Source organism: Heterocephalus glaber, unplaced genomic scaffold, assembly GCF_053883595.1.
Source record: "Heterocephalus glaber isolate CG9 unplaced genomic scaffold, H.glaber_assembly_v1.0 deba00001572, whole genome shotgun sequence".
Classification (NCBI taxonomy): domain Eukaryota; kingdom Metazoa; phylum Chordata; class Mammalia; order Rodentia; family Bathyergidae; genus Heterocephalus; species Heterocephalus glaber.
In genome coordinates, this window is record NW_028258357.1 from 5,905,105 (window position 1) to 5,921,193 (window position 16,089).

Below are 16,089 nucleotides of genomic sequence, written 5' to 3' on the forward strand. Positions count from 1 at the left end.
GAATTTGGGATGGACACAATTTAACTTATATGATAACTTCTTTTTTTTCTTACAGTGTTCTCAATCAAGGAGTTTAACTTCTGAAAGCTTTCAATTATGACTTTGAAAGTACAATTACAATCTCTTTTAGTTCTCTGGAGTTTTGTAATAAAAAATGAAATGTAACAACTGCAAAAAAGTTCACTGGTAAATATGCAAGCAGCATGTAATTAAATTGTTCATCTCTGAAAAGATTTCTAAAATTGTATGTTTGTAAATTATGTATGTGCTTATCTTTTTTGTTTAGGTAACAATTAAAATCAGAAAGAAAAGTTTTTCCTTTATCTAGACATGTACTTCTTCTATGCAATATGCAGGCATTCTAAATTTAACTTTTTTTCAGATTTTTTTAGAAATTCATACTTTTGTTGACAGATTGAATGGTATATATTTATCCTGTAAAACATAATGTTTTCAAGTATATATACATTGACTAAATGCAGTGAATTAACATAATGTATATGGAATATAACTATTTCTTGTGCTACAAACAGTATATCTACTGCCTTAGCATTTTTCAAGAACATACTAAATTATTAACTACAGTCAGCATGTTGTACAATAGAAATCTTGAAATTATTCTTCCTAAGTAAAATTTTGTATCTTTTGAATTTCTTCAGCCCTCATCATTTAACCACTCCAGTCCCTGAAAACCATTATTCTCCTCTGTACTTCTATATCAACTTTTTAAAAACATTCTGAGAAAATGCCGAATAAATAAAAATGCATTTTATATAGTTATCATATATGTATATATTTTAAAATATGTATATTGTCCTTATGACTCAAAATTATCATTTGTATTCATTTATGCTTCAGATTAGTTAAGACAAATGAGCACTCCAACAGTTGGGGATTATTGAAATACTTGACCATAATGTAAGAGTAAGGTACCTAAATCTTACCATTTGTGTGCTATTGCCTCTACATAAATTGTGAAGTTCTCGTAATTATATAGTTGAGTTTGATAGACTATACATATCTCTAAAAATTTTCATAACTTAATCTTTGCTCAAATTCAAATTGAAAAACTCAAATTCAAAAACCAAGTACTCCAATGCCTTAAGTTTTTTATTACTGCTTTCAGAGATGTCCTTTGGAGTCTCTACCTTTTGCGGCCTACAGCACCTGATAAGGAATCTGAGGCAGCAGTTCTATGCATAGATTGACTATGATTAAAATGTTTTTAATTTAAAAATAACTGTTAATAATTGCCTGAACACCCCATGATAAATGCAGCAACAAGTATTACACATAAGCTAATTCATCTTTGTCACTTCCAAATGAAAATGAAAAGATGTGCTCATTTTGAAAAATATTTTGCTTTTGATGAAAAGTCATTTTAATAATGTTAGATAAATAGTTTGGTAAATTACTAAAAGCTTTAAAAGGTAAACCCTACCTGACCTTAACAGAATCTCTATCAGTGATTAAGGATGACTAAAGGTTAGTGACTTACAAATCAAAATACTTGAGTCTCATGGCATTAACTAGTACTTTATATTATTACACACTATAAAAGATTGAAATTGACAAATCTACCTCTTTACAAGTTAAAATACACCAGACATACCCCACTTTTTATTAAACAAGGAATAAATCATCACGTGATTGCTCCTCTGTTGATTGTGTGCCAGATTTCTGAATCTAAGGGAAGAGATTCTTCCTTATCCATGTGGGTACACTGAAAATGATTTCAAGTTGTACCACACCAGGTGAGAAATTCTGTAAACAGCTGGATAAACATGGACAGTACAATCACCGATGTCTGTTCTTATTCTGCATGAATACTTGCATCAAATTTCCAAACTTTTGGTTAAAATATTAGATGTACATTATGGTTTTATAGGAAGATGGTAAAACAATTCTGGCTTCTTAATCATCTTTCCAAGGTTGGAACATATTTTAAATAGCATTATGTTTGCATTTTCCTCAGATGTTTAGGAATTAACTCTTTTTAAACTTCTATAAACAAGTATGACAGAAAATATCTGAATGCTTAAGGAAATATAAAGCCACAATTCAAAATCTGCCCAGCAAAATGTCCAGTGTTTAAAGATTATGGATACTTACCCAATTGACACCAGAGAATGTACTTTAGATACTCACATTAAAAATTTAAATAATCATGACAGACATATCTTTCATTTGATGAAAGAAACATGAAATATGAGTAAGATCATCTTCTTTATATAACTACATATTTCTTCTAAAATTTGAAATGAACACATCAAATTACATCAAGAAGCAATCACAGGAATCCATATTATCTTGCTTCCTACAATATATTTTTCAATAATTTAAAACCAATCTACAGAGATGCGATGACAGTAATCAAGCAATAGGTCAGACAGGAATTCAAAAATATAAACTGGCCATCTAACAAAGATTTCTGTGTATTATATATGGTGAACAATGTATTACTTAATGAAGTATATATGCCTGAATTTCATCTGGATTCTCTGAAATGAAATGTGTCTGTCCACATTAAACCAAAATGCTTTCTTTTTACCACAGGGGATTATATAATTGGCATAATCGCCCCCTCTCATTTATTTAATAATTTTCTTAAATTTTTTGATGAGGATTCTAGTAAGACAAACTTGCTTACAGCTCAGCTGTGTAAATCATCAATGTGAGTGTTTCCTAATATATACATAGTCTTCTCCATTGGTTTTGTTCTATTTTTATTGCTTGTGTTTAGTATGTATAAAATGTCAGTAACATCAAATCTAAGTTGACAGTAATTAAGTAAAATGTTATATATAGATAATTTGGACTTACTCTGAGTTAAATATATTGAAATATCCTGTTTCAATTGCATCTGTGAATATATGTTTTATTCATTCTCAGTTAACTTGAATCCTTTAACCATGTTTTTAAAATTTGGGGGAGTGTCAAATTTCAACTTTTCCTCTTAATAGATACTAAGTGACTAAAATAAATGTCTCAACATATAAAACCTGGTGCATAGTTTGAAAGTAGTGTCCAGTACTTACCCATCCAAGAAGGGTGTAACAGCAGCTGAGGAGCTGTCAAGGAGAAAAATGCCAGAATGATTAATAAATCATATTGCTATCACATTATGATGAAAATCATAAACAGATTTTAAAAATTAGATTGCTGGTAGTCAGATGACTTGCTTTCTTATAGCCTTATAGTAAATCTGTGCATATTTATTTTTCAGTATGCACTTGTATGTAGCTAGCAAGCTTGGAATACCTAAACATTACTAAATGAAATTATGATTGGCTTGGATCCTGGAAATGAACTCCAATTGAAAGTTGTCTCTCAGAGATCAAAAACATTTCTGGACATGACTGAAGGGGCACAGTAAAATGAGAACTTAAATAGAAGCACTAATAGTAAGAAAAATCAGGAAAATAATAAAGAAATAAGATATGCACATTTAATAAAGATTCTAAAACAAATTAATAAGATAGAAATGTCCATGTGTTTTATAAAGAAGGATTATTGCTGAAGCAATCATTAAAATATAAGAAAATAAAATATTTAAAATGAAGGCTTACAGAATTTTTAATGCTTTTAATTTTTTAAAAATCTTATAAATGGAAATCAATATTCCTAATATACTTTTCTTGTTATATATAAAGAGGTATATTTTGTTTCTCACTTTGTTACATGCAACTGTATATAAAAATAATAATATGACCACCAGGAAAAGAAATCACTTAATTGCCAATCACCATGGAATTAGCTAGAAAAGGTTAAAGAAGGCCAAACAATTCCCTAGCTGTGATGTACTATATTTAGTTTGGTGACTTAACGATTTGTTCCCATGGTTAAGGAATTTTATTGAAAAATTTCACTGAAGAAAATTTAACCATATTTATACAATCATGTCTTATAGAAAAAAGTCTACAAGGAAATGTGTTTACAAAGGCCACAAATGAGGGAGTTTTAGAATATTAGTTCATTAAAAGAGTTCTACATTGTGTTATATAAATTAATCACTCAATCACACAGATTTTAAATCATAGTCAAGAAGAAAATTAAGATAATCTATAATTTTATGTTCTGGAGGTTGTTTTCATCTTTTCTCCACAGCCTATTTCAAAAAAATTTGGCTATTAAAACAAAATCAAACGAAATAACATAAAAATATGTAAGAAATGAATGTTGACTATAATACCACTTAAGAAATGACAACTGTTGAATTTGATACCTATAATGCCATATGTTTAAATTATCTAACATACAAATATACCTATACATACTGATATAAAATTTTGAAAATGCACTAACTACTTTTTTGTAGCATTGTATTGTATATAACTTTCAATGATAGTTTTAATATATCTAGTTAGTTAATGATTGTGTACTTATAGTAAAAGAATATATGATTAATTTATATGTGGTTTTGGGGAACTACCACTGATAAGTATGTTAAATATAAAAATAAAAACATATATTAAAATTATCATGGGGCCGAGGATTTAGCTCAGTGGTTCTGCCGCCTGCCTCACAAGCGCAGGGACCTGAGTTTGATCCCCGGTACAAAAAAAAAAAAAAAAATTATCATGTGTTAGGTTGCAATAGTGTGAGGTGCCATTGAAGAATAAATGCTTAATCTTTTAATAAAAGCCCTGGAAACATATAATATAGCATATCTACTTATCTACATCAATGAAAGCATTCCCTAGAATAAAAGTAGAGTACATGTTTTAGTTTTTACTTAGGTAATGACTTTAAAACATATTTCCTTTATACAAACTTCGATAGCTATTGTACTATTGTTGCTAACAGCATATTCAGAAATGACAAACTTTATGCTGTTCAACCAAAATTTGTGAAAATAGATTACCTTTCATTTATTTGAGATTAATTATGGTATAGTTTTTTGTTAAATTTTAAGTGATTGGAAAATAAATCACATGTGCTATAAATATCCTTTGAACCACAAGCACTGCAAATTGACATTAGAGTGTGGATTTTTCATGTTGACAGCTTATTGTAGAAGCCAGGAATTCCCAGATTCTCATTAAAGAAGAACAGGGTAAACCTGGTCAGACATCCAGAATAAAGCAAACTATTTGTTCATTACTGGAAAGGAATTATTTGTGTGTTAGAGTCTATCCTTGATCAATAGAATATTAGAATTGATATTCCGTAGATTGAAGATTTTAACCACAAAAGAGCAGTACATTTCTGTTTTAAAAGCTATAGGAAAAAAATGTAGGGGTATTCAATTGAGTAATTCTACTTCTGCTTATTCTATTCTAATTGTAGAAAAAAACCCTAACAAACAAAGGAAGAAAGTGTTGCTCATCAAGGCACAGATGAAAAATATGTTTTTGAATATTATTTGCTTAACAGTCAATATTTTTGCCAATAAAATCTATGTACTCTATAATATATATATATATATATATATATATATATATTGTACTCTAATATATAGTAAGTCTGTTCAAGTACTGATAGAATAAAAAATAATGTGTCAATACACCCCAAAATGCATAGGGTTTTTATGCAAATATTTGGTATATTGCTTTGAAAGGATAAAATGAGCAATTTTACATTAAATGTGCAAAAATGTCAGAGAAAGACTCAAGGGCCACTAGCTGCTGCAGTACATAGTACTTATATTCCAGTCAAGATAAAATTTTAGGAAAAGAGTGTTTATTTGTTGAAAGGAAATTATTAAGCTCTGTATGTGCCATGGTCAGAAAATGCCTTAGAAACAGGGGCTTAAAGAGCATATTGAGAGAAATATAGGACAAATGGAGGCAGATGCTAAATTGAGAATTATGACAATAATCTGCTTCTTCTTTTTTAAAAGTATTAATAGTTGCTGTGAGGTATGATTGAGACATACAGCAAATCTTTAAATTAAAATATATATATACAACAATAAAAAGCCACATTGAATTAATTTCCCACAAAATACTCCAAATTGCTACAAACACAATAATCCCATTATTCTTGTGACTTTCTGAAGATGCTCTGAAAGTGATTTTTCATGAGTGTTTTTGCTTGTGCTTTTGTGGCTGTCTTGAGGTCCTCCATTGATTAAACTTTCATAGTCATTTTGACTTTAGGGAAAAGTAGAAGTTGCAGTTAGCCAGAGTCAAAGAATATAGACATGAGGACAGATAAGAATAGTTTTGCAAACCTGTCTTTCTATTGCATGGCACTCGGCAGCAGCATTCAGTATATATTTTTTTCTTTTCTTATTTTTTGGTACCGGGGATCAAACTCGGGTCCTTGCACTTGCGAGGCAGGTGGTGGAACCACTGAGCTAAATCTCCGGCCCCTTCACTGTATTTTCTATCATACCTCTGAAAAGCGTTAGAGAACCTCCAGAACTGTTGCAAAAAGTAGCAAGAATGACACGATAAGAATGTTTGAAAGAAGGTACACTATTTTGAGGAAGATTGATTGCACTGTTTTTTACTGTAGTAATTTCTTTTTAAAAATTTATAAATTCACCAAATATTTTGATCTCATCTTCTGTTATGATCAAATGTAAGCTTATCCTTAAACTTTCAGGTATATTCATCTTATTTAATCCTTCACGACAATTCTGTAGTTATTTAATGCCTCTCTAAAAGGGAGAAAATTGAGTACAGTGATACTTAGCAAATTCCTTTTGGTCAATTACTTAATGTTGTGAGACTAACATTGTCCACCTCCAGTGACTCGGTTATTGATTCTTGTGTAGTCAAAGTAACTCACTTATATAGAATGTTTAGAATTCTTGAAGAATCTTCATGTTTGTCTTCTCATTTCCCCTTATTGCCATTATATTTAGTTTGGGGGTTGGCAGCATTTCTGTATAATAGATAGCAACAATATGTCTGGTTTTAAATAGTAATTGTAGGAGTAGCTGACTCCAAAGTTTATGATACTGCCACTGTATCTTCCATCCCTTCTGGCCAATCCAGCTTGTCTTTCTGCTTTAGAGATATTTTCCCCAAGAATAATCTAAATAAGCTTCTGCATGCAACTCTCTATTTCAGTCTTTTTCTAGGGATCTTGATCTCAGTTTTCAATTTCAAAACATTCTTTTGAGTCTTTTATCAAGTCTTGTAGGTCTTTTTAATAATCCTTTGTCCATATATTTTCAGGATGATTGTTAATTTAGGCAACCTAACATATTTGTTCTGTGTAAAGAGTTATAATATTGACACTTATTTTGGAGACTCCAAATGATGATCTCTTGTTTCCCTACATGTTTGATGGAGTTTTTGTTATAAATTTATATCATTTAAATTTTTACTTTTGAGAACTAATTGAGGTATGGACTGAAGACAAGTTCTTTCAAAGAAAATTTACAGTTCTCTCTGCCAGGTAATAGGGGATGTAGCAACTCAGGAGCACTTTAAACTTTAGTACTGCATTGAGGTTTTTCATACCACAGAAGTAAAATCAGGCCACAAGCGAACATAAACATGTTTCTTTTTTACTTTAGAAAGATTGTTTCTCCCCTCATTTAGCACTAGAATTATAGATAAGAATATGATTTTGTAAAACTCTCCATGAATGGACATTTACTTCCATTTATACTTACACAGAGAGGCTAACAAACTTGATGGATTCAGTTTTATGGTGGAATTATTTAGACTTTTTAATTTAGACCACTAGACTTTTCTCCTATACCTGATACTCTGAAAATCTATGAAAGCTAAAACTCGAGCTCACCAGAATTTGCAGTTGCCCTCAAGGAGGAAGCTAGCATCAGTATTCTGCTTATAACCTCCCATTTCATCCTTTCATTTAGTTTTGCCTCAGAGTATTCTTTACTGTCTATTTTGTTCATCATTGCATTTAAATGTTTTAATATACTCAGCATTTATAGTTTTGTTTTTCCTTGAGCCATACGTATGGGCAGGTTGATCATTTTGTCACAGTGCAGAATGTGAGTCACACCCTCTAATCATCAAGTGTCAACTTTTTATCATTTAATCCATTTTTTTCTCAGTCCAGCCAGCTGTGACATAATGAAAGCTGAGATATAAGAGCAAAAATGCTAAATTTTTGGTTTTTTATTTTAGTGAAAGCTATGTTACTCATATAATGACAAAGTTGGAAGAAAAGAAAAATTAAATCCCTTCCCCCTTAATATAATAAAAGGATAATTACTCTATTGCATAGAGAAAGGTTAAAAATGTATTTGAGAAAAAACAAACTGCAGAACTTAACATGCTGTCTGGTATAAAATTAGTAAACAGTACAAGGTATGTTAAATAGAACTCATCAAACTGAGAATCCCCGAATCAAGAACGCATTTGTGCTCAATCCTCTTTGGGACATTGTGAAGAAACACTTTCAAGATTCCTTACTAATCCAGTGGAATGGGAGAAAATTGGTTGAGGAGTCTATTTGCTGCTTGAGGGTGGGGTGACACAGGTGGCTTCCTCTCAGTCAAGAATTCTACAGGCAAGTATCCTGGAATAATAAGAAAGAGTAATGAGATTTGCTTCTGCCACAGAATATAAGAGCCTTGCCTGAGAGAAAGAGGCAGATGTTTAAGGGATCTGTGGTCACGATGAGAAAAATTATAACAAGAACAGTGGAGAATGTATGTCAAGAAACCAGGCGAGAATACAGAAATCTCGGCAGATGCCAGTGTGATGAGTGTATGGGAATGATAGTACTTTGCAACAGATGCCAGCATAGAACAAAAGAAGGCTGAAACCCGGATGCCTCGCCATCTGATATTATTTCTCTACATAAACTTTGGAGAAATTAAACCAATCCAGAAAGAAAGGAAGAAGGACAGGGACGGGGCCATTTTGACTTAACTGAATTAAAACCTGAAATGCTTGTAAATGCTTGAAAGCAATTGAGGGTACTTAGAATTTATTCAAAAAACTTCCTGCAACCAATTATAATAGATCTGAAAATCTAACCCAAGCTAAGCAAATAAGTGAATAAGTAAGGTAAAATATATACTGCATTCATTTCAATTTTAGAAGCAGAACAATAAAGATCAAGAAGTTAGGTTTTCAAGAAAAGAATGGTAGTTAGCTGTATATTACTGAGAACTAGAGCAGGATGGAGACATGCTGAACTTAGGAGATTGCTAACTGGGGACACTTGGAACAGCATGACAAAAGTGGAAATTAAATAAAAGGCGAGAAGTTGAGGTAATCGTGCATAAATCAAACTTTTACAAAGCTGCTTATGAAAGGGTTTGGAAATAAAAAGATAAAGGCATTAGGTCAACGGATAAAAGGTTCAAGACAGTTTGTTTTATTTTGTTTAGGATTATGATTCTAGGTCATGTTTTAAAGATCAGAAGGAGTATGTGGTGGAAACCATGATGCTGAAGATTCAGGAGAGAGAAGAGCTTGAGCAGCAGTAGGACCAGAGGAGTGGAGGTGAAGGGGCCGGGTCGGACTAGCACTTTAATCCTGGAAAGGAAAGGGGATGTACTATGGATCAAAGTTTCTGTGTGCTGTCACCTTAATTCATATGTTAACATACTAAATTTCGATGTGTTGGCATTAGAAGAAGGGTCTTTAGGATGTAATTTGGTCATGAGAGTAGAGACCTTAGGAGTGGGATTATGTGCCATACAGAGACCCCAGAGGGCTTGCTTTTCCTCTCTGTTCTCTGAACTATATGAATTCTCAATGAAGTGAGGATCATCTGCCAAACAGGAAGAGTGACTTCACCAAATTCTAAGATCTCCTGCCTCCCTGATCTTGGGCCTCCTAACTTCCAGAGCTATGACAGAAAGGTGTTTTTGGTGCAACCACCCAGTCTGTCATTTTCTATTGTTGCAGCCTGACCTAAGACAGTAAGAAAACAAGGCATTTTGTAGTAAAAAGCTTAAGTACTGTAGTTACCGTCTGATGTGCTCACTCTTGTATATATAGTGAGATCATCCACCGAGATTAGTAGACAGAAAGAAGTAATGAAAGATTGAAATGGAACAGACAAACATGATCTCACAGTGGCACTTTGCAGAATAAGCTAGCTGAAGTGATGCTTTGTTCTTTTGTGCATTTTGGAAAGCTCACTTGCTTTTGGTGAACAGGAAAACCACCATGATGGCCTCTTACTACTCAGTTCTTCAGTGGTTGGAATATAACCATAGAGACAGAGGTTTGTCTAGAGTTTCAGTCTTCCACAGTGAGTGTGAAACTAGAACAAAGGAATCAAGAAGATTTTTAAAACAGTATTAGTAACTGTGAAAAACAAAGAAGAGGTTCTGTTTGTGGAGGAACGATAGAAGTAGAGTATCTGACTCATTGAAGGGGGAGCATGAGTTTGATTCTCCATATTGAAGGTGCTTACAGTAATGGCATCTGTTAGGGAGTTGCCTGATAACAATCATCAATGATCTGAGAGAAGTAACTAGGAGTTTTGTAAATATACACTCTCAAAAAGGGAATTATGAAGAAGGCAGGGAAACCAAGCAGTTTGAATTTGGTGGTTGAAAGGACAGAGATTATAGACTGGGAGCAGCAACAGGAAGCAAGGGAAAATTTAATGATAAAAATACAATGAAATATAGATATATTTTAGAATTTTCAAGTCAAAGGAAGTATTTCTGAACATAGAAAACTGTTTTATTTTTAGAATGGCTTAATTTATAAGGAGTCAGCCACAAGAACTATTCCAATTGAGGCTGGATGCATATCAGTTACATTGTGAAAAGGTTTTGGGATACAGGATTACATTGTGTCATCTGTGAAATTTCTTCCTACTCCAAGGTCTCTTCTGAAACTGAATGTTAATCAATCTACCATCGACAAGTACATTTTCATTTATCTCAAGTTCAGTCATTAGGAAAATTGACAGTAGCTTTAATTGCTTTCTTGATTGTCTCTGTCACTGTCTTGCTCTTTCTTAAACCTGTTTATTTCCTACTGATTCTGTTTCTTCCACACATGTCATAAGTCTGAGCCTCAAAGTGAGCTGTCTATTTTTATCCATTACCTTGCTCTAGACAATGATCCCACCTTGTGTTAGTTAGCTCTCTGTCTCTATAGCAAACTTGAGATACTTGGCTTACAAAGAGAAAAGGTTTATTTTGGCTCATGGAGGCTTCAGCTCATGATCACAGAGCCGCATTGCTTTTATGAGTGTAGAGATTAAACCAGGCACCTCATGGCCATGAACTGAAAGGAACAACAGGAAGATGCAAGGCTTCCAGTCAAAGACAAACCCCCAAGCATCTTAGCCAACCCACAAAGATTCACCCCTTAAAGATCACGGCATCTTCTGATGAAGTCGCTCTGAGACCAGGGCTTTAACATTTGAATCATTGATGGACAGTCCAGAACGAAAGAAACTATGTGACCCTCTACGAAGCACTTTCTTCTGTTGCTCTCATTCAAGATCCCCTGTGTCAGCCCTGCGTACTGCTTGGTATTTTGGCAATCTTAGCTACTGATTCATTGCAGCTATCTCTAGAACTACTTCTGTGGTAGTAATTAAGTGAAAGATCGAACTTCTCCATTCCACTTCATGATCTTGTTGCTCATACTAACTCCATTAATTAACTTCTCTCACGACTTTGTTTTACTAAAACTATTCTCTCAAAACGTCAGTTTTAAACATGTCTTACTATGGTTTTCTGTTCTCGCTTACTACCTTTAAGGGCTCAACTCCAAGAATGTTTGAAACTATTGAGACTTTACTGTTTTGCCTTAACTCTCACTCCATACATAGCGTCCATATTTCTTATGTTATTCACCTTAAATATCATTGCTAGGTATTATAAAGTCATTCTTTTCAGTACAAAATGAACATCTTTGTTTTCTATCATGTTTATGTACTTTTATAACTAAACTACAATCATGGTAAAGGCCAATTTCCCACATACTACATCTGCATCTGTAAATACAATGGTGTGTGAAGCTAGGAAAAACCCAAACTGTCTGGGCTAGAATTACTTTATATTCATGTGCACTAACTCATGCTGTATTCCATACTTCACTCACTGTTTTGCTGTAGTCTAGGTCTATTTTATACTACGTATTCTTGCCTCAAAATTCTCCTCTTCTCAGCTACTGATATTTTTTCCTGTTTTACAAAAGGAAAAAAATATTTAAAAGAGATATTTCACCAGATACACCTGAACCTTAATTTTTCCACATTTTTATTTGAATATTCTAATCTCTTTTCTGTTTTGGGATGGCATGCAATTCAAGTAATTACAGTCTTTTCTTTGTACATATGACCCTGTTCCTTTCAATGACACTGCTGTAGTAAATTTCCCATCTCGCCCTTGAATTATCAAATACTTGCCATCAACTAGACCATACCCACTAGTTATGCTGACCATCGAGTAACAAGTAAATTTTCTTGGCTCTACTTCATCTCCCGGTAGTCACTTCCTTTCATATATAAGAAATACAATTGTGTGTACTTGATTCCTTACAACTTTTCTTTCCCTTTCCTCTTGAACCCACCATCATCAAAATTTTATCCCTATTACTCCAGTATTCATTTTGTTGTAAAAATTATTTTCCACATTGAGAATTCCAGTAGTCAAGTCTCAGTCTTTCATCTTTTTGACCTAACAGTAAGAATCGGCACCATTGATCAGTGTACCTAACTTAAAATACTTTCTTCACTAGTCTCCTTCCTAACAACACACAGATCTGACTTTCATTCTATTTTTTTCAACCATTTTTTAATTCATCTCCTTTATACAAATAATCTCACTAACAATAAGCTACACCAAGAGTTAGATTTCAAACTATACACCAATTCCTGTAAATCATCTTTTCCAATTTCAAAAACTTAAACTCCATTCCAGTTTTGATGTTTTCCAACTATGTCTCCAACTACTAGCTTTTCCTGAGCTTGACTTATACTGTTTATCCAGCTACTTTATCTAGGTGTGTCAAATTTAAAATGGCAGAGACTTTTTCTCCTTTATCTCCAACGCAAATTTTTTTTCAGTTGCCTAGATTGATCAAAGTGATTCTTCCTTTCATCAGTAGGTCCTGTTGATACTGCTTTTAAAATATACTTCAGCATTTTTTTTCAAGTAGTCTAAATCAACACCATATTTTGCCTACATTTGGGAATAACTGTCTACCTATTTCCTTAGCTTTTCCTTTATCTTCTTCTCACCTATTTTTTTTTTTTGACAAACAAGCATGATCCTGGAAATACTTAGACCAGACCATAATAATCTTCTACTGAAAGGTCTTCAGTTGATAATTGTTTTCCCTCTCAAAATGAATGTTACCGACTTCAATTGTAAAACCATTTGAGATCTGAGTCGCTGATACCTGTGAAACTTATGTATGGCAAATTGTTTTTCCTCAGTTATCTTCAAACTGCAAACCACACATCCACCCTCAGGTCCTCATTTTAGCTATTTCTTTCCATGGGTTGTTCTTCCCACACAAATCGGCATTGTCTTCAGATATTTATATTAAGACAATCATGTTTTTGGTCAGACATCCCAGCCTATGCTATCCTAAGTAAAAATTTTATCCCAAATCCTACACTTAATATTATCCTATACATTTTTAATTATAGCACTTGCCACTATTGAATATATATCCTATTTTCTTGCTTATGTTCTGTCTTTCCACTAGAAAACCTATCTCCACTCTGATAGTGAGAATTTTTACCTGTTTTGTTCCCAATGGATGCACAGCACCAATACATATACTATATTCTAAATAAATATCTGTTAAATGATGAAGTGAATGACATCCCCACCTATTCTACTCTATAATTAATTTTAAGTAAGAAATGCAATCTGTATCGATCAATCTACTATAATAAGTGTACTCTCCAATTATATTGTTTTAGAAGTCAAGGACTGTGTCAATAAAATTTCACATTTGATAACTAATACAAAATTTGATGAATATAATCCATACTTTTAGGAATTCTGATAGTAAAATAAATTAATACTATAAGACTGAGCTTGTTACTTAAGACTTTGAAGTTACATTTCCTACCTTCCACAAAATTACCTGATCCGTGAGTATTTCTAAAACTTAGGAAGTTAACATAAAGAATTCCAGAAACTCTTCTATCAAAAAGTTCATTAAATGAATATTCACAGTGAAAGCTGAGGAGGAAAACAAGATTAAGAAATTATGCTCAAAGAAGATGCATGGTACCTAGTAAAACTGCTTCTTTGAATAAAACAACAATCTTATAATGAACTTAAAATTTTTGGGAAAATAAAAATCTACAAATGTTATAAGCTTAAATTCAAAGCAAACATTAAATTTACTTTTCATCAGACTCAGATATAACCACAATTCTATAGTTTATCTATGTTTAAAGAGTAAATTTACAAATTTAAATATAATTTTACCTACATACACATTAAAAATTATATTTATACATGAAACCTTAAAAATCATGTAATAGCTCAAATTATATAAAATTTTTATTATTTTTATAGAATTAATACAATATATATCTTAAAGCATAAAATATATAGGTTATGTATATATATATTTTATCTTAATTGAAAACATCTATTGCTAACCTGATAGTCCTTAACAGCTCTGTACAACAAAAAAGCTTTTCTAAAGACACTGAAAAACACTTCTTTTCTTTAGTGTAGTTCATAACTGTTGTTAATTCAAATCAGTATTTTCAAAATTATAAAAATATTTGCAGCAAAATGTTCATTTTTGTTATAATCATTTTTCACTAATTCAACTCTTTTCTACATACTCATCTGACTTTGTTGAAAGATATTTTCTCCTTTATGAAGACAATAGACAATTTTATTTTAGATTTTTATAAGTAAGTGTTGAAGATTTTAAAATCTTTTCTTTGAGAAAAATAATAGACTTCAGGTATTTTCCATTCTACAGTGTGTATAAGGTTTAAAACAACATGTCATATATATTAAATTTGAAAATCAATACATTTTGTTTAGAGTAATGTGTTTTACTTACTTTTTAAAGAGGAAATAATACATGGGCATTGTTTTATATAGTTGCCAACATAATTTTAAATTGGTTATCAAGAACATTTACTCATTCTACACATCAAAAACACTCTTCAAAATTTCCAAAAAGTAATATCAGAATGGTTTCACTTGTAAATAGTGTTTCATCATCTTTGGATTCCCATATAATGTGAGATTTTCATGTCACTTAAGTATTCTTTCAATCCTGAGATGCTACTTTAAAATAAAATTTACCTTTACATTACTAAGTATGTTAGAGAATTACCATGAACACCAAGATTGATTTAATTATTTGAAAAATGTTAAGCTATTTGTTTAAAAATACACAAGTATAAGAGTTCTCCATTCCAAAATTTCTCCTACATCTACTTTAATCATAATCATTTTCACATCTTTCAATATTAGTCTTTCTTTTTATAAAACTTTTCAATTTATTTAGGCATTGATAATAAAGTACGGTTCTTTTTAGTCACTTTCTATGTTTATCTTGAATTTATTTTTATTTGTGGTGTAGTTTTGTGTTTCCTCTCCTTCCAAGATTAAGATTTTAAGAATTTACACAGTATATTAATTACTTTAAACTGTAAATACACTAATACAAACTTTTGATTTCTATAAAGGCATAATAAATACTGGTTGATAAGCTAAACCCAACTAAGAAGTCTCTTTACAAACAAGCCCGATTTGGTAGATTGTATTTTGTCAATATTCTTTTATTCTCTAAGTTCCTACCTGGATTCAGTATTTTGTGTGAGTGCTTCTATAAATAATGTTAAATATGAGTTTGTGAGTTGCTTTACCAATGGAAAAGTGACAAGGTCGCTTCTGAGTTGACACCTTAACAGAAGTGTCATTATGTGTCTCTGCTTCCAACTTGTTCAGTGAGTGTGATGTGCCCATTAATTAGCCATTCTTACTTCAGTAGAGCACTGGAAAGAATACCCATAGGCCCAAAGCCTGTGATTCTTTTTACCCTAGTTCACCCAGATGAGATTAGTGGGCCTGTTCACTGCTAAGATCATGTAAATAATTTTTCAACTGTTGAGGTTCTACATGAGATTATTCAGCATTGTCCTATGAGAAACCTAACATTCCTTAGCTTAGCAAATTGGTAGATTTAAGAAACATATGAGGATATTAACCACTTTACCATACTATAATGACATAAA

General features: G+C 32.0%; 1 protein-coding gene across 13 annotated transcripts in view; it reads right to left on the reverse strand.

Annotated features, from left to right (window-relative positions):
- Positions 1-16,089, reverse strand: part of Mgat4c (MGAT4 family member C) — a 732,252-nt gene that overhangs the window by 637,938 nt on the left and 78,225 nt on the right. For all 13 annotated transcript variants that reach the window (XM_021246532.2, XM_021246531.2, XM_087192571.1 and 10 more), the window contains one exon: positions 3,039-3,071. The gene's annotated coding sequence lies outside the window, so the exon portion shown is untranslated. The remainder of the gene's footprint in view (positions 1-3,038; positions 3,072-16,089) is intronic.